At 52.7% G+C, this 21,791-nt stretch overlaps 1 protein-coding gene across 4 annotated transcripts in view; it reads right to left on the bottom strand.

The window, feature by feature from the left end:
• The window catches only part of ELFN2 (extracellular leucine rich repeat and fibronectin type III domain containing 2), a 60,459-nt gene extending 41,575 nt beyond the window's left edge, over positions 1-18,884 (bottom strand). For 2 of the 4 annotated variants that reach the window (XM_050926338.1, XM_050926355.1), the window contains exons 1-2: positions 18,765-18,884; positions 18,392-18,602 (exon numbers count right to left, since the gene is read on the bottom strand). The gene's annotated coding sequence lies outside the window, so the exon portion shown is untranslated. The remainder of the gene's footprint in view (positions 1-18,391; positions 18,603-18,764) is intronic. The other 2 variants (XM_050926328.1, XM_050926364.1) reach the window with 1 other exon arrangement.
• Positions 18,885-21,791: the final 2,907 nt, after the last annotated feature.

The raw sequence follows: 21,791 nt of genomic DNA, 5'->3' as shown, positions 1-21,791 counted from the left end.
CTAGAACGAGTGACGGGACACACGGGCAAATCAATGCACCAGGGAGTGTCATTCCTCTCTGCCAACATCCAGCCCCAGCCCCAGCCCCAGCCCCAGGGGTGAGTCCCAGATCACTGGCCTTGGAAGCAGAACCACAGCTGATCCTGACCAGATTCTACCTCCAGTACAACAGGTGCTTCAGGGCACCCAGATTGCTCAGCCCACACTAATCCCTCCAGCCTTCCAACTCACCCTCAGTAAGAGAGGAGGGCCAGCAAGAAAAGATCTCAAAATGCCATGGCGACACCAGTGGAGACTGCTCAGAGGCATGTGGGGCTGACAGGGAAAGGAGCTGAAAGGAGGCAGACAAGTGATCTCTGGGGAGATCTAGAGCAGGGGTTCTCAAACAAGGGGTCATGAGATTATTCCACAGGGGGTTATGAGCTGTCAGCCTCCACTCCAAACTCCACTTTGCCTCCAGCATTTATAATGGTGTTAAATATAAAAACAAGTGTTTTTAATTTATCAGGGGGGTCATGCTCAGAGACTTGCTATGTGAAAGGGGGTCACCAGAACAATAGTTTGAGAACCACTGATCTAGAGGGATGCAATTCACACGTGCATTTCTTGACCAGGTACAGAATGGACTGGGGTGCTACGTTAGTGTACAGAGAGACAGTGTAACGGGGGCAGGCTTGGCAGGGCAGTGGGTGGTTGCTTGAGGCTGGGGCTCTACCCATGGCTTAAGATCACAAGTTAAATGAGTTCAGTGGGTCTGAGCCTCGTCTGCTGTTTGTGCACGCCTCAAACCCACAAGCCAGAACCGAGCTGCTCTGTTACTTCCAGCCAGGACTGACTGGCTCCGGCCAAGAGATCTGCTGCAGTGGAATAGCAGAGGGGAAGCTGCAGGTCAGGACAGGCCTGCACAGCCAGAGCTGTGGGTGGGAGCTGGACTAGTGGTGGGTGCTGAAAGCCAGGGTAAGGTGCATTGGCAGAGCTGGAGGTGGGAGCTGAAGACTGGCGCAGCAGGCAGTGAAGCGGGTCTGGACTGGAATGCCTCAGCAGAGCTGGGGGTGGGAAGTTCACGCAGCGCCTGCCTGCGCTATGCTGCCTCTAGACAGTGATTTCAGTCTTTTATTTTTATGGGCAGGAAAAATCACTCTCAAAATGGGCAGAGAAAAAAACTAAGGAGCCAGCAAAGGGGGGAGATGTCTGCACAGAGAGCGCTGCTGGGAGCATGTCGCTGGCACCCCCACAGCGCGGCCTTGCCCCTCCCTCAGCGTCTGCTGAGCGCCGCTGCTCCCAGAAACAGACGGGGAGACTTTGTGGAGGTGCCAAGGCACATGAGGGGGCAGCCTGGCATGCTCACGGGTGCACACCGTTGGATCCCTAGGACATCACACAACTAACATCACCATGCTCTGGAGGAGGGCATGTCCCAATGGGCTGAAGTCACCCCCATTCTTCTTTCCCTGACCGCTAGCACCCATAAATGCAGAGACAGAGACTTGGAGCCTAATCCAACGCTCACTTGAATAGAAAGGTTCCCAATGGGCTTTGGATCAGGCCCTGAAGCAACAGTCTGCACTACGTGCCTTGCCGTGGTGGAAGCTAGTTATAGTCCCTCTCACATACGGCAGTGATATTTAGCACAGGTCTGCTCCCTGCAGCATTCCCAGGCCCCGGATGGTCCCGGGGCTGACGAAGCCACGACATGGACCTAGCTCTCCCACAAGGCAGTGCAGAGCACTCACCCCTCAGGCCAGCCAGCCAAAGCCATTTCTTGCAATCTTTCTTCTCTAATCCTGTTGAGCCATTTTTAAGTTCCTTTGAGGTGGAGATGGAAAAGCCACTCCTGCCCTAAGATGTTTTCCTGACCTGGTGCAACTCAAGATAAAGGCTTTGATTTCAAACATTACAGTGGGATCTGTCAATAGTCCATAATAGGGATTAAGGAAAACAAACAGAGACACATGGCTCCGCTGGCTTTAGGTGAGAGAGTGGGGGTGGAGAAGACAGAGGGAGGGGAGAGAGCACAGAAGAGAGAGGGAAAAGGAGAGTGGAGAGCGAGTGAGGCGTAGGAGAAAAAGAGACAGAAGCGGGGAAGGAGGGACTGAGATACACGGAGTGTACTGCGGGGATTATCTCCTGTCCAGCCTCTCCCACCCTAGGTATCTCCAGCAGACATAATAGTACCAATGGTAGGGCTGTGGAAAATTTCAGGGACCTAGTTTTTCACACCAAACTCCCTCTCCTTCCCTCGTGCCCCTCACCTACACGACAAGCACATGCTGCAGGTGACTGTCCTCACCACCCTCCTCCTTGCTTGAGTCTACCTGAAAAGTTGCCTTTTATCCTGACAGCTTGTGATGCAGTAGGGACTGTCTGTGTGGGGAGTGGGAGAGCAGGGGAGGACTTTAGGAGATGGACGATGCCAGAGCCTGTAACCTGAGCTAGGTAAGGGAGGGGAAAGGTCAACACCTTTGCCCGGGAAGGGGAAAAAGGAAGGGAGTGGCAGGAGGGAAGCAGTTGGAGTTTGGGGCTTGGGGCTGTGTGGGCGGAATTCAGGGTATCCTAGCTAGGATCCAAGCACCCTGAAAGCCCAGAAGGACTCGGTGGAGGGGTCCTGACTGTGCCTGCAAGCTCTGCTGTAACCTGTGTTCCTGTTGTCCAATAAACCTTCTGTTGTACTGGCTGGCCGAGAGTCACTGTGGGTCCCAGGAAGAGGGGTGCAGGGCCGGACTCCCCCACACTCCGTGACAACTGGTGGCAGCGGCGGGAGATACTGCACCCCGTGGACGGCGCTTCCTGCAGTAAGTGACTGGGGAGCAGTAAAACGAAGGGGTGGTTAACCCCTGGGAGTGTGTGCCCAGTGAGAAGGACTTTGCAGTAACAGGGTCCCCCGGGGGATTGCAGCGAGCGGTCCCAGGGGCGGAGGAGTCTGCAGCTCGACCCTGGCAGAGAGGTGGTGACCTCAAGAAGGGCTGGTGCACTAGGGGTCCCCCTGGAAACCGTGGGGAGCGGCGAGCACCCCGGCCTGTGAGTGGTCAGCAGGAAGATGTATGCCAAGCGGCGCAAGTGTGACCTGGTGGAGCTATGCAAGCAGAGGGGGCTGCACCCAGGGAGGCTCAGCAAGGACCAGCTGATTGCACAGCTGGAGCAGGGAGACCGCATGAATGAACGGAGCCCTGTCTCTGAGGGAAGCAGCCGAGCAGATGCAGCGCAGGCACCAGTGTCTGTCCCCGCTGGGAGTGGTCAGCCGGCGGACGAGGGCTTCCCGAGACCCCCCCTTCCTAGGCGTAGAGGAAGGGCGGGGAGGAGCCCAGTGTATACCGAGGGCACCGTGACACCCCCGGCCAGCAGGGGATCTGCCCGGCGAAGCCCACCCCCAGCAGGGGATCCTCCCGGCAACGCTCGGCATCCGTGGAGCGGATGCGGCTGGAATATGAAAGGGAGCTGAGACGGGAGGAGCTCGAGTTAAAGAGGCGAGAGCTGGAGGAGAAGGCGAAACAGCGTGAACATGAGGAGAACCAGCGTAAACATGAGGAGAACCAGCGTAAACATGAGGAGAACCAGCGCCAGCGTGAGTGGGAGGAGAAGGAGAAACAGCGTAAACATGAGCTGGACCTGGCCCGGCTGAGGAGCAGTGAGGCCCCGGCTGCGGTGAGTGAGGGGGGACCCAAGCCTACAAAGAGCTTTGATAAGCACTTGCTGCCCCGGCGTAAGGAGGGGGAGGACATAGATACCTTCCTGACGGCCTTTGAGAATGCCTGCGAGCTGCACAGGGTTGACCCTGCAGACAGGATTGCAGTTCTCACCCCCTTACTGGACTCCACAGCCGTGGAGGTGTACAGCCGACTGAAAGGGGCGGAGGCAGGGGACTATGAACTGTTCAAACAGGCCCTGCTCCGCGAGTTTGGGCTGACTCCTGAGATGTACCGGAAAAAGTTCCGGAGCCAGCGTAAAACCCGTGAGGTCACATACCTACAACTGGTCAACCGGGCGCAGGGGTATGCCCGCAAGTGGACAGCTGGGGCCCAAACTAAAGAGGACCTGCTTGACCTATTCATACTGGAGCACCTGTACGAGCAGTGCCCGTCCGACCTGAGGCTGTGGTTGATGGACCAGAAGCCGGAGAACCCGCAGCATGCAGGCCAGCTGGCTGACCAATTTGTGGACAGTCGGGCAGGGGATGGCAGGGAGGAGTCTCGAAGGAGCAGGCCTGCCTCAACGCAGAGAGAGAGTCAACATGGGACCTCCCAAAGGGGGCCTATGGAGAACCCCCCCAAAAGGGGAACATCCAGCGGCAGGTCCCTCCGACCCACTCAAGGGGACCCACGAGATATGGGCTGCTATCGCTGTGGCCAACGAGGTCACATACGGGCCCAGTGCCCCAAGCTCAGGGACAGACCAAGCAGACCCAACCCGCAGAGGGTGGACTGGGTAAAAACCCAATCGGAGGAGGGGCTACATTCCCAGGAAAGGGGGGTTGGCAACATACCACCTATGGATGCTCCCGGTTCCGGGTTTTTGGTTTACCGGGTGGGCGCGGGGCTGCCCCTCCGGAAAGAGTGCATTGTTTCCCTGGAAGTGGATGGGAGGAAGGTCACTGGGTACTGGGACACGGGCGCAGAGGTGACGCTGGCCCGGCCCGAGGTGGTGGCCTCAGATCGGATGGTGCCCGACACCTACCTGACCCTGATGGGTGTGGGCGGGACCCCATTCAAGGTACCCGTGGCAAGGGTACACCTGAAATGGGGGGCCAAGGAGGGCCCCAAAGATGTGGGGGTACACCAATATTTGCCCACTGACGTGTTAATGGGAGGGGACCTTGAGGACTGGCCTAGTAACACCCAGAGTGCCCTGGTCGTGACTCGTAGTCAGAGTCGGCAAATGGCACTGCACCCCGAAAACGGGGAAGGTACTCGACCTGAGGTGCAGGACCCTAACTCAGGGAGCGGGGAACGCCCAGGGGCACGGTGCAGAGAGGCTGCGGCCTCAGACCCAGCCAGCAAGAGAGAGCCGGTCCCCATTCCTGTCCCAGCTGCTGAGTTCCAGGCCGAGTTGCAGAAAGATCCCTCCTTGCGGAAGCACAGGGACCGGGCTGACCTTAGTGCGGTACAGACCATGAGGAGAGGTTGCAAGGAGAGGTTCCTGTGGGAGAAGGGGTTCCTGTACCGAGAATGGGCTCCCCCAGGGGAAGTAGAGTCATGGGGGATCAGGAGGCAGCTGGTGGTTCCCCAGAAGTTCCGTCACAAGCTGTTGTACCTGGCCCATGACATCCCTCTCGCAGGGCACCAGGGAATCCGGCGCACCAGGCAGAGGCTGCTACAGAACTTTTACTGGCCTGGGGTCTTTACCCATGTCCGACAGTACTGCCAATCCTGTGACCCCTGCCAGAGGGTGGGGAAGGCCCGGGACAAGGGGAAAGCGGCTTTGAGGCCTTTACCCATCATAGAAGAACCTTTCCAGAAGGTGGCCATGGACATAGTGGGACCTCTCAGCAAGATGACCCGGTCAGGGAAGAAATACATCCTGGTGGTGGTGGATTTTGCCACTCGCTACCCCGAGGCGGTGGCCTTGTCCTCTATCGAAGCAGACACAGTGGCAGATGCGCTGCTGACAATTTTCAGCCGGGTGGGGTTCCCCAAGGAGGTCTTAACGGACCAGGGGTCCAACTTCATGTCGGCCCTGCTCCGGTCCTTATGGCAGAAATGTGGGGTCCAGCACAACTGGGCCTCAGCGTATCACCCCCAGTCCAACGGGCTGGTAGAAAGGTTCAACGGGACGCTGAAGATGATGCTAAAAACATTTATGAACCAGCATCCGCAAGATTGGGACAAGTACTTACCTCACCTGCTGTTTGCGTACAGGAGGTACCCCAGGAATCTACCGGGTTTTCACCTTTCGAACTGTTGTATGGAAGGCGGGTGAGGGGGCCCCTAGACCTGATGAGGGACGAATGGGAGGGGAAGGCCTCTCCCGAGGGAGAGTCAGTGGTGGAGTATGTCCTGACCTTCCGGGAAAGACTGGCTGAGCTCATGGGCCTGGCCAGGGAGAATCTGGCCCGAGCCCAGAGGAGGCAGAAGGTCTGGTATGACCGCACAGCACGAGCCCGTGCCTTCGCCACCGGGGATCAGGTGATGGTTCTTATCCCCGTGAGGAGAAACAAACTCCAGGCCGCCTGGGAAGGGCCCTTCAAGGTTATCAAGCAACTGAATGAGGTAAACTATGTGGTGGAGCTGTCAAACCGGGCACATCACCGTCGGGTGTACCATGTGAACATGATGAAACCATACTATGACAGGGGGAATGTGGTGTTGGCCGTGTGTGGACATTGGGAGGGGCAGGGAGATGACCCCTTAGTGGATCTATTCCCTGGGACAAAAGCTGGTTCCCCCCTGGAGGCGATTCCCCTCTCTGAGCAACTGACCCCGGGCCAGCACGCTGAGATCAGAGGGGTGCTGCATCTATACCGACAGCTGTTTTCCAACCAGCCTGGACGCACTAATTTGACTGTCCACCGGGTGGAGACGGGGTCACACCCCCCTATAAGATGCTCCCCTTTTCGGGTCACTGGTAAAACTGCCCAGGATCTTGAAAGAGAGGTCAGGGACATGCTGGCTTTGGGGGTGATCCAGCCGTCTTCCAGCCCTTGGGCCTCGCCAGTAGTGCTGGTTCCCAAGAAGGATGGGTCAATCCGGTTCTGTGTGGACTATCGAAAGCTCAATGCCATCACCGTATCTGATGCCTACCCTATGCCCAGGCCTGACGAGCTCCTAGACAAGCTGGGAGGTGCACGGTACCTCACCACTATGGATCTTACCAAAGGCTACTGGCAAGTGCCGCTGGACGCAGATGCCAGGCTGAAATCGGCCTTTATCACCCCTCTGGGGCTCTATGAGTTTTTGACCCTGCCCTTCGGCCTCAAGGGAGCGCCGGCCACCTTCCAGCGCCTGGTGGATCAGCTACTGAGGGGGATGGAGAGTTTTGCCGTGGCGTATATTGACGACATCTGCGTCTTCAGCCAGACCTGGGAGGACCACGTGTCCCAGGTTAAACAAGTCCTGGACCGACTCCGGAAGGCTGGGTTAACAGTAAAGGCTGAGAAGTGCAAGGTGGGGATGGCTGAAGTATCTTACCTGGGCCATCGGGTGGGGAGCGGCTGCCTGAAGCCGGAACCAGCCAAGGTGGAGGTGATCAGAGACTGGCCTGCTCCCCAAACCAAAAAACAGGTCCAGGCCTTTATTGGGATGGCGGGGTACTATCGAAGGTTCGTGCCCCACTTCAGTGCCATAGCCGGCCCCATCACTGAACTGTGCAAAAAGGGGAAGCCAGACAAGGTGATCTGGACTGAGCAGTGCCAGGAGGCTTTCCGGGCGCTGAAGGAGGCTCTGGTTAGCGACCCAGTTCTGGCAAACCCAGATTTTGACAAACCCTTTATGGTGTTCACCGATGCCTCAGACACGGGACTGGGGGCGGTGTTAATGCAGGAGGATGAAAAGGGGGAGAGACACCCTATCGTGTACCTGAGTAAGAAGCTGCTACCCCGGGAACAAAGCTACGCGGCCATCGAGAAGGAATGCCTGGCCATGGTGTGGGCCCTTAAGAAGCTAGAGCCATATCTCTTTGGGCGACACTTCACCGTGTACACCGACCACTCTCCCCTGACCTGGCTGCACCAGATGAAAGGAGCCAACGCCAAGCTCCTGAGGTGGAGCCTGCTCCTGCAGGACTATGACATGGACGTGGTCCATGTGAAGGGAAGTGCCAACCTGACAGCGGATGCGTTGTCCCGGAGAGGGGACCCTGAACTTCCCCAGGTCACTGGGCAGAGTGACCCCGCTCAGTTCAGTCTCGAAGGGGGGAGAGATGTGATGCAGTAGGGACTGTCTGTGTGGGGAGTGGGAGAGCAGGGGAGGACTTTAGGAGATGGACGATGCCAGAGCCTGTAACCTGAGCTAGGTAAGGGAGGGGAAAGGTCAACACCTTTGCCCGGGAAGGGGAAAAAGGAAGGGAGTGGCAGGAGGGAAGCAGTTGGAGTTTGGGGCTTGGGGCTGTGTGGGCGGAATTCAGGGTATCCTAGCTAGGATCCAAGCACCCTGAAAGCCCAGAAGGACTCGGTGGAGGGGTCCTGACTGTGCCTGCAAGCTCTGCTGTAACCTGTGTTCCTGTTGTCCAATAAACCTTCTGTTGTACTGGCTGGCCGAGAGTCACTGTGGGTCCCAGGAAGAGGGGTGCAGGGCCGGACTCCCCCACACTCCGTGACACAGCTACAAAGAGGATCTGGGAAAGGGAAAACCCCCACCCACCAGACTGCCCAGCCAGGAGGTCTCTGAGACTGGAGATGATGCAGAGCAGCCCCCAGTTTGCCCTTAGCGTGACCCTGACTCAGTGGGAGGCTGCTGGGAGAGGTGATGGGATACAACCCAGGAGACTCTCCTAGTTGGTTGTGGGTAGACTACAGCTGCATGCCATCTTGGTGGGCGCTGCACTCCAGATGGGGCCTCCAAAAACTGGGCAGAGGGCCAGGGGAGCAGCCAGAGGAGCAAGGGCTGAGGACAAGGGGGGAGATTATGGGAATGAAAAACCAGAGGCCCCACAAGGCGGTGATTCCAAAGTCTTGTGATATAACTAGGTGCTACAGACAGAGCAGCTCTCTTCTGTGCCCCAGACCTCTCCATGCTGCTCACCTCTGCTACTTCCTCCTTCCCCTCCTCCCTCACCCTGGGCCGCTCCTTCCCTCTCTCATTATTAAGTCCCCTCTCCCCTCTCTTGCTCTCTACATTACAACCACCTTCTGCATCCCGCTTGCAACTGGTCCCTTCCCCGACTCTCCACACAGCTCTCCCTAGACCCTGACACACTCTGTAACCCATCTCTAATTCTCCCTTTCTCAGCAAAGTGCCAGGGAGAGTAGTTCTCTCTCTAGCCACCTCATGCAGCAGCATCCTCAGCCCTTAATCTGGACGGCTTGGACACCACTTTCACTTCTTAGAGCTGACTTCCTTCTGTAGGCTGTTGCTGGCTCCTTCTTCCCACCCCTTCACCTCCATCACCATGGACCACTCCATTCCCCCCAGACCCCCTCTGGAGCCCTGGTTTCCTCCCGTCCAGGTTCTGCCCCTCCTTAGCAATCTGCTCTCTCCCAAAGGGCACTCCTCTCTGCCTACAGGCCCGTCTCTGCGGAAGTCTGGGGGGAAATTCCTTCCTAACCCAAATATGGCGATCAGTTAGACTCTGAACATGTGAGCAACACCCACCAGCCAGACACCTGGGAGAGAATTCTCTGAAGTAATTCTGTGTCCTCCCCATCTAGTGTCCCATCTCCAGTCGTTGGAGATACTTGCTAATAGCAAACACAGATGGGCCATATGCTCAGTGCCTCACAGACAGACATGCTCCTCTCAGAGCCTTCTCAGACACAACTCCAGCTCCTCTAGCTCCCTCCTTGATTCCTGTCTCCAATCATTAGTGTCCTTCTGAAGTTCCTGTTTCCCGTGTCTGCAGATTTGCCTAGCATCACTTCCACAGCCTTGCCTGTGAGTCCGTTGCTACCTTAAAATCGCCATCCAGGTCCTCATCGCCTCTGGCCTTGGCTTTGACCTCTCTTCTCTCTAGCTTCCCCAGGTCCCGCTCTCGAGGCTCCTGCACGTGCAGAATCACACTGCTGGACTTCTCACCCATGTAAAGGAGCAGAAACAACAGTCTGAGACTCCCTCGGGTCCCCGTATATCGCAGAATGAAGTTCACAAGCACCTTCCTTGTTTGGAAAGCCCTCTGTGGTCTTGCTCTATCCCACCTCATGGACCTTGACTCTCTCCACTGACCACAAAGCCCCGTCCCTGCTTCTTCCACTCATCTCATACCAGCCTCCTCTTTGTCCTTTCACACAATCCCAGCACTGTTGGCGTGACAGCCTTCTCTGCATCTCCTGTTCACCATTTCTCACTGCCATATCATAACAAATCTCAGCTGGAAACACTCCTTCTCTCCCAGGCCTATGTCTCTCTGCCATTATTTATTATTTAATTCTGCTCTGGCATATTGGGGTCTGGCATGAATAAAAGACAGTGTACAATGCCGTGCTTTTGTAGTGAGCAATGAGAAGAGCAGAAATCACAGACTCAGAATAGAGCAAGAAAGGAACAGTTGAAACTGCAGAAACAAGTTGGTTTTTACAACCAGATTAACACAGGAATGGAATCAAATTCCAGAAGGGGCAAAGAAAGCAAAATTGTCTGAGATCTTCCACATGACCCCATGACAGGGACAGGACAGAGACAGATGTGAAACTCAGGCTCCAGATTCCCCAAGGGGAGAGCAGGAGGGTTGAACCCAAAAGCATAAGAAGTCAGATCAACTGATTGTGTACAATAAATGTCACAAAAGGTCCAGCCAGAACAGCAAGGTGTGGCAAGACAAGCAATTCACATGGGGGGCGTCCGTAGGGGCATCCCTTCCTGCAATCTTGGAGCTGGACTGTGACTCAGGACTAACTGCTATCAAAGATGACCTTCTGTCACGGAGTTCAGGATGCAGTCCAGACCAGTGAGGTGTTGTGTCACCCCTTACCCTGTAACTCCCTGCCTGGGATGTTCACAGTCAGCAATTCACATGCATGTCACACCCTGAGTGTCTCTGTCTAGCTGCAGCCCTGATCCAGCAGCCTGCCAGCAACAAACCACTCATGCTCCCTGGTCTCTACCCACCTGCAAGGTAATCCCAACACCTTACCAGTCCTGAATCTTCCCAAAACCATGTGCTCTACAATGTCCAGCCCTGTCCTGCACAGTTCAGAGAAATAATATGGTTCTTTTGTTCTTCTGAAGACACAAAAGCACATCACAGCTTATTAACTGGGGTAAATACACCCTTCCCTTTAAACACAGCAAGGGAGTTGGTTTATAAGAAAAATAAAAAAAAATATTAACAAAAAAGGCAGAGGATTAACTGAGTTCATGCACAAGGAATGACAGAAAGTGTTACAAGTAAAACAAAACAAAACATGCTTCTAAAAGTCTAAAACTTAATCTAGCTAGATACAGGCTTTGTTCAAGATGGTTTCTCTCACCAGTCACTGTTTTTCCCAGCCATGGCTGACTTTCCCTCTGTTGGGATCTTCCACAGAAGAACAAGAGGCTGGTTTCCCTTGTCTTCTCAGGTGAAAGAGCTTCGCCTAAGCATGTTTCTCATCTATATTCAGTTTACAGAAACTTCAACCTCCCATTGGCTGAAGGACCCATCTTTCTCAGCTTGTAAGAAGAGCTCTCTTCCCTTGTGTCTGCCTAGTGATGGATAACCTAGGGGTTCTCTACCCCTCCCTTTATAGTCCAGTAAACCTTTGAAAGCATCTCTCTCAAAGTTCATTGACTTCGCAGGAAGGGAAGAACAGTATGAGGTCATCCTGAAGCAGTCTTCCCATCCCCCTGCTAAATTCTCTTCCATTGTTTTTGGCCACACCTTGCTTAATTTCTTTGAAGACGAGTAGATAGCTGTGACATTCAATCCCTCCTGTCTCTGAGAGATCTATTTCTCCCTTTGGGTCACTGACTTTAAAGCATAATATCATTAAGTATCCATATTTCCTCAGATAGCGTTAACATACACATTTCAAAATTATATTAATCACCAGTGTGATATTAGCTTTCAAAAAAGACCTCACTCTATACACTTTTATAATACAGTAATATTGTATACAATCAGCATCACTTGAGATGTAACCCCCCTGTTTTTACTGATCAGTAAACCTTTGTAACGTAGTCTCTGAAAAGCAAAACTCAGGCCAAGTTTCTCTCTCCTACTGGGACACAGATGCCATGCCGTCTCCTCCCTGACTTGTTGACTTGATAGCTTTGTTTACCTAATATGTAAAAAATAGACCTTCACTGTCTTTGCCTGAAGTTCCGGCTGGTCAGAGAACCAACTGCACATCACTTTGTTTAATGTGCTTACTCACTGCTTGCCAAACATCTTTTAAGAATATAAATCTAGGGCCTATTCATAACTTTTTGTACACACCTCGTGTATACATCATGCAAGAATATTAACGATCAGTGAGTTGTTAGTTTTCCAGTGATATCTTGCCTGACATCCTTTAGATACAGATTATAACCACAGTGAGTTGGAGTACACTGAAATGGTCAGGCCATCTGAAACCTATCACTTGATACCAGTGAGCCCCTTGCCCTATGGCATTGGGATGCTCTTAAGGTCACACCTCCCCCCATACAAAGCTGCAGGAGGGTTAGCCACTGGTTGACCACATGCAGAAGGTCTTTCCTAGAGAGGGCATCTGCCACCATATTTCCTTTGCCTTTTATATAGAAGAAATCTGTGTTATCACCTTTGTCTGTTTGCAGTCTCCAGGACAGAATAGCAGCGAGTATCCATAATTACACCTACTGAGGTGTTACAAACATTGCACAGTGACATTAATGACCAGTGTGTTATTATATTTTACACAATATATTACAAGTCACCTTTTAAATAAGTAGTATGACTCCAGTGTATGAGGTGTAATGAGTATGTCAGGCCTGACAAGAGTTGCTGACACACTGTACTGAACCACAAATGGATGTCCACGTCACACCTTCCCTGCCCCAGAACCCTCTTAGGGAGAGTGTCTGTGGGATGGAGTTAATTTCCCCGACACCTTACCTCCCATCCCCAAGGGCGCTGTCCTGGTGCCTGTCTGTCTGTGACTAAAACCTAATCCCCCTCAAATCCTCATTCCCACTCACTGAACATGTTGTCCCCTTGCTAGATTGTCTGTGACAGAGCTAATCCCTCTGAAGTCCCTTCAACCTTCCTGGACTTCTAACCCACTGCTACACTATTAGCATCTCACAGCTAATCCTTTTGATATCTGACCCCATTGTCCTGCTCTGTAACTGGGGAGCTGATCTCCTTGACCCCGCTGTCCTGGTGATGGACTGTCTGTGACAGGGAGGGGGGCTGGTCCCCCTGAAATTGTCCTTCAAACCTAGATTATTCTAGCAAGTTTTTTATGACAGAGTTCCCATCTGACCACAGACCATCCCTCCCCTCCCTATGAGGCCACTTCCCATACCATGTTTCTAGAACACCTGGGAGTGGGGACCTTACCCCCCCTTGCAGGCTCAGTCTAAAATGGGACAGGTCCCCTCTCCTCTGGGCTCCCTTGGCTTTTTCAACCATGTCTGCAGTTTTCCCCAGCAGTGAGACAGAAACGCAATAAAATGAAAAACGCAGTCAGCTAAAGCACAAGATTATGCAGAAATTAGAGACAGAAAAGGCCTCTTAAGTCACATCCTCCTGACTCCCAGCCAAGGCAGGATTGTTCCTCGCAGTATTTTTCACCTGCCTATCTTTAATTGCCCTAAGCGATCACGTCTCCAACACTCCCCTTAGGAGACGACCCTTCCATAGCCTAATCGAGCCTCACGGCAGGAAGTGTTTCCTGACAGCCAGCTGAAATTTTTCCCTTTGCTCAGTTTCATCTCATTATTCCAATTTATACCGTCTTGTGCCACCTTAAACAATTCCTCTCCCTCCTTGGTGTTTCCACCTCTTCACTGTGTGCAGCCTGTTATTGTGCCATCGGTTAGCCAAGCTCTACATATTTAATCTTTACTCATAAATTAGTCCCTCCAGCCCCTTCATCATTTTTCTGGATCTTCTCTGAATTCACTCCAATTTGTCAACATCCTTCTGCTAGCTAAGCACCCAGGACTGAGCGCTGTTTTCTAGGCAGGTCTCACTAGAGCAGTGCAGAGAGGAACTATTAGCCGCTTGCTCCAGGGCATGTCGTCTGTGGATGTTGTCATATACAGACACCATGAGAGCTAGCTCATTACATACAGCTGGCACTAGGGAATAGAATTCAAGAGCTTTATCTTTTGAAGCACAAACACTCTGCCCAGGGAGTTAAAGAAGCAGAACAGGAGCTCTGACAGGAAAGGGAGTTGATATATACCTGGGCAAGGCCGATCAAGTCTAGGAGGGAGCAGTGGTTCACACACATGTCCCAGCACAAAGAGTAGCTCACTTAGTTCATCCAGGAGAGAGGACCTCAGATACCCCAAAGACTAACAGAGTCCCAGCACACAAGCCATAGAAAGAGCTGAGGTGAGCCCTGACATATCCCAGTTAGCCAAGCGGACACAATCAGGGTAAGAGTTTGTATGTCTAGAGCATCTTCCATCCAATGATCTCAAAGCACTTCATAAACATTAGCTTGTACCAATAGTGGTTAATGAAGTACAATATGTGAACGTTAGGCCTATATTACAGCTATGGAAACTGAGGCACGGAGCGATGATGTGACTTGCCAAAGCTCACAAAGGACAGCAGGGGTAAAGCCAGGAATAGGACCCAGGTATTCTTACTCCCAGCCCTCAAATCTCACCCACAGGACGAGCCACCCACCAAAAGCAAATGCCCACAGACGTGCCAGAGAACGAGACAATATATGTATGTGCAGTGAATGGTCACTGCTCCGCTTCTGCATTGGTACCCAACAGCAGAGACATAATAATGCCGATAACGGTAACTTGCATTTATATAGACGCATTAACTCAAAGCTCACCAAGTGCTTTCCTAAGATGAACCCATCCACTCCCCTCTGGACAAAATCTCTCCTATCAGAACCCTGACCTCAAAACAACTATTCTTCTCAACCCTGGGAAGCTTGTGCTTTTCTATAGGTTCAACAAAGATTCTTCTTGACCTAAGTTCTCAGAATACCTGAGATCCTTCAGATTTCAGCATGGCCGGACAAGACTCACTGGGCCTGAGGCAGAGCCCAACAGTAGGAGATACATTCCCCATCACTAGCTGGAGACTGGGATGGAGGGGTCTTTGGACTCAGTTTATCAACATATTAGATTATGCAAGGTGTGGCTAAATAGATAAATCTGGGTTTTCACACCGTATTCACCACCACGGTATCGGATACCATTCTATATAGAGAGTGCTATTTAGCAACAATACCTTCCCAACCCAGGGCCACCTGTGAGTATTAGTTACCTGTGTGAGTACTGATGACCCCAGTGTAAACCCTAAGGTCATTAACCTCAGCCTAATGGTTGATCAACTTGTTTCCCCCTAAAATACCTTGGGCCCAAGGCACCCCAAAGTAGCCATCCCTCCTCCATACATCAGCCAGGTAGAGATCTCATTGTCTTTGAGTTTCTGTTGACTGGTATGTGTGGAGCACATAAAGCCAATCTCCTCAGTATTAGAAAATTATTTTATGGATTCCATGTCCCGTGTATTTTTATAGTTCTCCTCACTCTAGGATGTGGGCAACTCCTAAACCCCGTGACTCATGAGGTAGGCAAGAATGCTAATTTTCATCTTACAAACAAGGAACCGAGGCACAGATAAACTACAGTAGAACCTCAGAGTTACAAACACCAGAGTTATGAACTGAGAAGTCAACCACACTCCTCATTTGGAACTGGAAGTAGGCAATCAGGCAGCAGAGACCAAAAAAACAAACAAACAATGAAAACAAAAGGACAATAGTGTGTTAAATATAAGCTACCCAAAAAAAAAAAAGGAAAAATTTAAAAAAAGGATTTGACAAGGTAGGGAAACTATTTCTATGCTTGTTTCATTTTAAGATGGTTAAAAGCAGAATTTTTCTTCTGCATAGTAAAGTTTCCAAGCTGTATTAAGTCAATGTTCAATTGTAAACTTTTGAAAGAACAATCATAACATTTTGTTCTGTGTTATGAACAATTCGGAGTTATAAACAACCTTCCTTCCCTGAGTGTTCGTAACTCTGAGGCTCTACTGTAAATGACATGCCTACCATCACCCAAGGAGTATGTGGTAGAAGTGAGAATTAAGCTCAGGTCTTCTGAAGCCTAGTGCAATGCCCATAACCACAAGACCATCCTTCTCCTGAAGCTCCCAACTCACTATCCTACCGTTGATGTCATTCCTGTGACACCAATGCTGCCAAAGTAGCACACCTGGCTCTTCTTTGTCAGTATGTACAGCATTAATCCTGTTTCATGAAAGTAGGAAAGCTCTCCCACCAGATCACCTCTGGAAGGAGGAGGGTCACTGACCTTCAACCTGGTCCCCCACCTTTGAACTCTTGCCTTTCAGCCCAACACAAGCCATTCTATAAACACCTTCTTTCTAGAAATGTGCTGCCCAGAATATTTTGTTCCTTGACACCCCATCAGTCAACGTGGTGCTAGAATTCCTGTCTTTCTGACCTGACTCAACATCATCACCAATTGAGGCTATGTCACTTAGTTGCAAAGCCTCATGTGAAACTGAGATTCCCTGATTGGCTGTAAGACTGCAGGCCAAACCCAAGAAAACCATGACCATCCAGAGAATTTCAAAACAGCGGAGACCCTGGCTGGGGCTGGCCAGGGAGATTTTATCTCAGCTGTAGAAACTGAAGGATATGTCTGAGGGATAGCACTCCCCTGGTTTTCTGCCAGCACTGAGGACATCCTGTCATCCTGGCGAGTGCTTTTGTTCTTTTGAAAAAGGAAACAAAACCACTCACACTGAATGCAATGGGGACTGCTCCCTGGGCAAATGGCACCAACACCTTTCCATATGCGATTGCTGTAGCACCCCAACCCCACACAGCCACGTGGTCTACAATGGGCCAGGTTCTTGTCTAAAATGAGGCACTGCTGTGGTATGTCTTTTGTCAGATGATGGTGTGATGTGCTTCCCTGAGTTAACCTGGCTCTGACCCAGCTGCTAGGATCTACTGGAGCTTTCGAGGATCTAAACAGGCCTCTGTGCAGCTGCTATGATTTTTCATGGCTGAAAAGGCTCTGATATGGCCATTAAGGTCTTTTGAGCCTAAACTAGTTTTGATGAGACTGCTAAGATCTCGCCTGCTTGAACGGGCTTTGGCATGGCCTCTAAGATCTTCCATGGCATGCTCCAGGCTGCATCCATTAATGGAGCAAACAGCAAGCGGGAGAGAGGAATTTAAGCCACTTTTCGCCCCTCTAATTTCTATCCTCATTTGATCAGTTTATGTATGTGAAATTAAGTCTTCTTGTTTTAATCCCATCCCACAATCCACGCTGCATGACACAAACTGGATTCCAATAACCAACCCAGAATCAGCCTTGCTCTTTGGCAGGTGGATCCCATGCCCAGAGTGCCTGAAGAGGTCTTCTCACCCACCCCCTCCTGCCACCATGGGGTGAGGGCCACAAACACAGCCCTGCCTATGGAGCCTTAGCTGTTGGGCAGGGCCCCCAGTCCCCAGGTTTGCACCCTTGTAGAGCTGCTGCCTTGCATGCGGAGGCACATAGCGGGCAATCTGTTTGATGCGGGGCTCACCCCTCCCGCATCGCTGCCTTCGCCGTCTCCTGCCTGTGCCTTCCTGCTGTGCAAACAGGGAGGGGGCGGCGGAGGGAGGTTGGGGGCGGCGGTATTTAAATAGATTAACAACGCATGTTTCATGCAAATAAAGCTTTCCCGGGCTGTTGCATTAGCACTGCTGGGAGGCTGCACCTCCCCCGGACCCATAAGGGCGGGGGCTGCTCAGCACAGAGCGCCTCGGTGGCAGCAGCACGCCCAGGCGGTGGGGGCTCCGCTCCCCTGCGATCCCACCCCCGCCCCGGGCGTGACACAGCGCGGCGCAGGCGAGCCCCCCGGGTATGGGTCCGACCGCCCCAGAGCCCCGCTCAGCACCCTGGCCTCGCGGGGGAAGGAGTGAATACTGAATGAACCATTCAGCGCTTCCAAGTCCCACCCGCACGTGCATGCATGTGCACGCTCTCCGACCTGCAGCAGGCACCCATGTGCACTCACACACACACACGTGCACACACAGGAGAACGCATACACATCCCGGGGCGCGCATGCCTGCATGCATGCTGACACGCATGTGCACGGCGGCCACACGCGCACACAGAAGCAGACGCACAGACAGCACCTCTCAAGCATGTCGGCTGCTGCAGCACCAGCAGATCTCTGCTGCTCTCCAGCCGCTCCACTGTCTGTCCTGGGATGACAATGGGATGCGTCTGGTCCCCCTTGTTCAGATTCTCCTCCCTGCACCCTGTGCTCCAAAGCAGGGGGCTGCTGACGCATACAAATGTGGGCACACTTTCTCGGGTGCGATAAATCTGTTCCCAGCGCACACGCAGGCACCCGGCTCTCTGGACTGGCCCCTTGTAGCGCTGGCCAGCTGCAGGCACACACCACACATTCCCGGGGAGCCTGCCAGCAGAGCACGGGGGAGGCAGGGAGAGCAGGAGTCTGACTTTGCCCACCCACCCACCCACGCAAAACATACCCCCGCTACCCACGCACTCCTGCCTCTGCAAAGAACCCCCGCCAAAGTTTGCAAAGCCACAGAGGCTGGAGGAAGGGGGGACGACACACAATCTCCCTTTTGCCACTATAGTTGCCAGCAAAAAAATAAACCTACCCCTCCTGCTCCTGCAGGGGTTGCAACGGAGCAATCCAGCCGACCCCAACTGCACGCCGCCGGCTCCGCAGCTATTCACGACCCCCCGGCACAGAGAGACCACTGGCATGCAAGGCAACGCTCCCTCCCCTCGTCACATGTGCTTCATCCGGCCGGCCAGCCCCTCGGAGCCTCTGCCCTGCTTCCACCTGGCCCCAAAGCAGCTACAGCCCTGGAGAGAGACCGGGGAGATTGGAGGGGGGAGGGAGAGATGCAGAGGCGGGTTTGATCCTTCTCTCTCTAACCTGGCTGGAAGACAAGGGGCGACAAGAAGAGCCGGGGCGGGAGCCAGCCCCACGGGGCATGCACAGCCGCCGCCGAGCGAGACACATACCTGCCGATCCCGCGGGGAGACTCTCAGCCCCCTCTTGGCTCCGATGATCGCTAGTGCAAGGGCTGGCGCTCCCGCCGCGCGCGCGCGTCTCGTGTGTGTGTGTGTGTGTGTGTGTGTATGCGCGCGGGGGCCCCCTCCCCCGGCCTCACCCCGTTGCACGGTGGGTTCCCCTCTCCCCCAGCTGCTTCATTGCCCCGAGGCCCAGCGGCCGGGCTCACGGCCCCCCGGCCGGGCGGAGACGGAGGCTGAAGCCGGGGCGGGCAGAGACAGGCGGAGGATTCGCCGCCGCTGCAGCTGCATCACCGGGAGCACCAGGCAGAAGGGGCTGTAGTGGCATTTAAACCGCCAGTGATTAATTCGGCCCGGGCTCTGGGGCGAGAGGCGATGCTGCTGCTCCCAGCTGGGGAGGCTGTGACAAGTGAAGCTCTGTCTCCCATGGAGCTAGCGCCCAGGCTCCACCGCCTTCCCAGCCACGGCTCCGGTGCACACAGGTAAGGGGGTGGGCCTCCCTTAGCGATGTTAAAACACACACATGCAACAGCCGCTGGGGAGCTACACCTCTCCCCTCACACGATCGCACACATGCAACAGCTGCTAGGGAGCTACCCACATATACATAGCATCACAACATGCAACAGTTGCTGGGGAGCTACACCCCTCCCCTCAGACAATCACACACATGCAACAGCTGCTAGGAAACTATCCCCTCCCCTTGCACACGTGCAACAGCTCCCCTCACATCCCTCCCCTCACACAATCACACACATGCACATACATAGCTGCTGAGACACTATCATTCCCCATACACACAAGCCAACAGCTGCAGGGAAATCATCATATCTCTGTCACAGAAACAGACACACAAGTGGTGTAGAGAAATAATGCCTGCCTCCAACCCCCTGCCCTTCCACACCTAGATATATGCAACAGAAGAAAGGAAGATAGTTCTGTTTCTCGCATTCACAAACACCACAGTGTAGAAAAACTGTCCACTCTCTGAGACACAAACACACACAGACAGACACAACAGCTGCAAAAAAACTCCTCATGTCCTTCACCCAAACACACACATGCAACAATGGAAGGGAAATGGTCCAAGTCCCTTAAACGCAGCTGCAGAGAAACTGTTCACATCTTCTCCCATCACACACATGCACACAAACAACAGCTGGAGTGAAACCAGCAGCTATGCACAAATATAAACACACGTACAACAGCTTCTGGCAGCCTACTCATCTCTCTGTCTCTCTCTCACACACACACACAGAAGCTGATGGGAAACAACTGACATCGCACACAAAAATGCAGCAACTGTAGAGAAACTACCCTGTTGATCAAACATATCCACACAAGCAATGTTATGTTTAATTATTATTATTTGTATTGTAATATTACCTAGGAACCCCCGTCATGGACTAGGAGCCCATTGTGCTAGGCCTATCCAAACAGAACAATAAGACAGTATAACTCAGGGGTAGGCAACTTATGGCATGGGTGCCGAAGGCGGCACACAAGCTGATTTTCAGTGGCACGCACACTGTCCGGGTCCTGGCCACCGGTCCGAGGGGCTCTGCATTTTAATTTAATTTTAAATGAAGCTTTTTAAACATTTTAAAAACCTTATTTACTTTACATACAACAATAGTTTAGCTATGTATTATAGACTTATAGAAAGAGACCTAAAAACATTAAACGGTATGACTGGCATGCAAAACCTTAAATTAGAGTGAATAAATGAAGACTCGGCACAGCACTTCTGAACATAACTACCCACATCCCTCCCAGTGGCACTAATTACGGAGGGCTGGGGGGCAAGGTTTTTACATTTGCTCAGCGTTCCACAGGCGGTAGAGCCAGGGGGGGCCAGGGCCCAACCACTTTTAAGAAGTGGTCCAATACTAAATCAGAGCCACTGCTGCGTGGTTGCAACACTACTGAAATTTGACCCAGCCGCTCCTTCTCAGACATACACAAACACAGGCAACAAGTGTAGAGAAAATAGCTCCTTCCTTTACTCTCAGATTCAAAGCTGCAGGAAAAGTAGCCCCAGCCCTCACCCACACATATGCAACAGCTGCAGAAAAGCTATTCTTTCTCCTATACACAAAACACACAAGTGCACCAGCACTAGGGAAACCAACTACCTGCGCTCCACACACATATTGTATTGGCAATAGCCTCAAGGAATGATTGTCTCTCTCTCTCTCCAGCTTCAGGAAAACTACTTTATCTTGCCCATCCACAGCAACTGTAGGAAAACTACCAGCTGTGCACACACACAGACTTGAGAATCCAAGGGACTATGAATGGACAAGATATATTAAGCCACCCCTGGTCCAATGCAGAATTCTTCCATGCAATATGTTCTTCACGGCTTTGTCCGCTCCATTTGTAAATGTCTCTAGGGGATTATCCCATGGCTGAATAGACTACACAAGTTACGAATGTTTTCCACACTTTCTGCCCAAGTCAGTTGTAGAGACAGTCCCTCTCCCAGTTCATCACCCAATAAGCAAGGCCTTCTCCTCTTCCGTATCCACTGTCACCATTAGTAGCCTAGCCCTCCAGACAGCCCTCAGCACTCAGTTTTGTAAACATGCCCTCCACCAAGATCAGTAAGCAGACAAGGGGGTAGGGTCTGGGCCTCATTAAGGCATCTGTATGACACTCTGGAGAAGGGGGATTGAAGTACATAGAGCCCCCTCAGGATGTTTGGGGAGGAAGGGGGCAGCCATTCCCAAAGGAGCATGAGGGGAGGAAATCATTCACCCTATCTCCCTCCCCTCACACACACACACACGCACACACACTTCTTGATCCAGGTGTGACCCCATGAGTGGGAAGAGCCTTGGAGGGTAGGAAAGTGGCTGTATGCACAGGGTAATTAATCTGCCTTTGGAGCCTGGTGAATGGTGGCAGGGGAAGGAGTCACATTGGAAGGGATTCTGATCACCATTCCAGCTGAGCTTTCTCATCTTTCTCTCCCTCCCTCCCTCCCTTTGTCTGTCCATCTGTCTCTGTCCCTCG

Source organism: Gopherus flavomarginatus, chromosome 1, assembly GCF_025201925.1.
Source record: "Gopherus flavomarginatus isolate rGopFla2 chromosome 1, rGopFla2.mat.asm, whole genome shotgun sequence".
Classification (NCBI taxonomy): Eukaryota; Metazoa; Chordata; order Testudines; family Testudinidae; genus Gopherus; species Gopherus flavomarginatus.
Note: the sequence above shows the minus strand (reverse complement) of the source record. Positions and strands in the feature narration are given on the sequence as shown.